The sequence below is a fragment of the Protobothrops mucrosquamatus genome, unplaced genomic scaffold (genome assembly GCF_001527695.2).
Source record: "Protobothrops mucrosquamatus isolate PMUCROS unplaced genomic scaffold, P.Mucros_1.0 scaffold4929, whole genome shotgun sequence".
Classification (NCBI taxonomy): domain Eukaryota; kingdom Metazoa; phylum Chordata; class Lepidosauria; order Squamata; family Viperidae; genus Protobothrops; species Protobothrops mucrosquamatus.
This window is the reverse complement of record NW_015390813.1, coordinates 20,798-22,840: the sequence shown is the minus strand read 5'-3', so window position 1 is coordinate 22,840 and position 2,043 is coordinate 20,798. Positions and strand designations below refer to the sequence as shown.

At 44.1% G+C, this 2,043-nt stretch overlaps 1 pseudogene; it reads left to right on the top strand.

Annotated features, from left to right (window-relative positions):
* LOC107299446 overlaps nucleotides 1–75 on the top strand; it is a 33,054-nt pseudogene extending 32,979 nt beyond the window's left edge.
* Nucleotides 76–2,043: the final 1,968 nt, after the last annotated feature.

Below are 2,043 nucleotides of genomic sequence, written 5' to 3'. Positions count from 1 at the left end.
CTCCTAAGGCTTTTTCCCCCTCCCACTGGGTCCCTGCACGCCTCACACCCTCCTCTTTCTTTTTAAGATTTCTGATCCTCATGTTGGGGAAGGAGGGGAGGGCGTGCATCCCTGGCCCTTGGGACTGTGTCCTGAAAGCAGCCGTTATTTTCAGTGGGTCTTGGCTTCCTCCCTGGGCCATGCGGTGGACTTGTGGAAGCGGCTGCCATTTGGCCATACTGTCACGCAGAAGAGAGACAAACCTCTCTGTTTTGCTACCTAACATGAGTAAAAAAAAGGTACAGTTGAAAAGGTTTCATTGTTGATAAGGGAAAAAATGGGTATTTTCAGTGTTGCTATGGACATTAGGTCAAGGGAAGTAGCTCAGAGTTGCCTCAAACGGCGAGATGGGCAGTGATTAAGTTTAATAATGAATGTATTTAATAATAAAAAGATAATGTAAACCTCATTACCCAACTCTTGCTCAGTGATACATACAGTGGGTTTCTAACATATTGCAATTGTCAACTTGTAATCTGTCTCTTGTGCAATCTGCATCTCTAAGCAATCTGTTTTACTCAGCTTCCCTTTCCTGCTGTCAGTTTCAATCATACATCAGTCTCGCCACTCTCTGCCTCTGATGACGTGAGCTGCAGTTAGGCTTCTGCCTCTTAATTTATTGTTGCATTGCTATCTGCCCTAGTGCAGGGTGTCCCTCTAAAAAGGTTCGCCTGGTTATCAGTTGGCCATGTGCTTTGGTGGGATATTCTATTCTTCTCTTTTGTTTTCTTTTTAAAAATGTATTTTAGAAATATTTCTTCTACCATGTATTGACAGTCTTAGCCTTAGTCTTAGCTCCACATTTTCTGGACCCTGCTGCATATATTTCCCTCTCTGTGACCTAATGATTTCTGTGACTTCTGTACAAGAAAATTTACAGAAGTTCATGGCATTTAACACTTACCAGATATACATTGTCCTCCTTCAGGAATGATGCTGGCATGCTGGGTGCCCTTGGATGCAGCCCTGGCCAGCAGAAGTTGCCTCCCCTGGAGGATCTGACCTGATGGGATTGCCATGGCCTAAATCCTTGGAAGCCCCAGGAAATCGGTCATAAAGATTTGGGATGTAGAGAGGTTTTGATCATCACTGAGAGTCACCCTTTACAAAGCTTATTCTGTAATTCTGAGAAACGGTCATGAACTTTTAGGGCTCAGGACACAGCTAATCTTCACAAGCTAAGTTGCATCACATTTCACAATTTCACTTGGATCAGTTGCAAAGATCGGTTGCTAGAAGTCAAAAACGATTTGAAAGCTTTTAATCAGGGAAAAAAATCTTGCAAACGGCTTAGGTAGAAATGAGAGAAACATGTTTTGTTTTTTTTTGGCACCTATCCATGGTCAAATAGGCAACCTCTGTTTAGAAAACTGAAAACGTAGCAGGTGGCATCTGTGTTTGAGTTTAAAGGAGTTAAAATCATCGAGTCCTGTATTGCTAGAAAGGATGGGAAGAGATGAGAAGCGCAGAGGAACTTCCTCTTCCGGATCACTCATGGGAGGAGGTTGGTGTGCAAAGCGGCTTTTCTGCTCTTTCCAGGGTAGAAGCAGCAGCTGGAAGGTGAGTGGAGGGCAGGTCGGAGGAGAAGCCGGGAGCAAGCGGGGCTGTTTGGTTTCCTCCACGGCGTCCAAGCAGAGAAGCAACTAGGCTGAAGCATCTCAGCTGCTGCTGCTGCAAATCCCTTCCCTCCCCAACTTTTAAGTCCACTGGTGCTGCAGGCTGTTAAACTGGGGGCTGCGATTTTCTGCTGGTGGGAAGATTTCAAAAGTCTCCTTCAAGGGAAGGTTGATTCTTTGGGAATGGCTTCCCTCCAGACTTTGTGAGTGCTGCATCACTGGAAGTTTTTAAGAGGAGACCGGACAGCCATTTTCAGGAATGGTAATAGGGTCTCCTGCCTGAGCAGTGGGTTGGACTAGAAGACCTCCAAGGTCCCTACCAACTCTATTATTATTATTATTATTATTATTATTATTATTATTATTATTATTATTATTATTATTATTA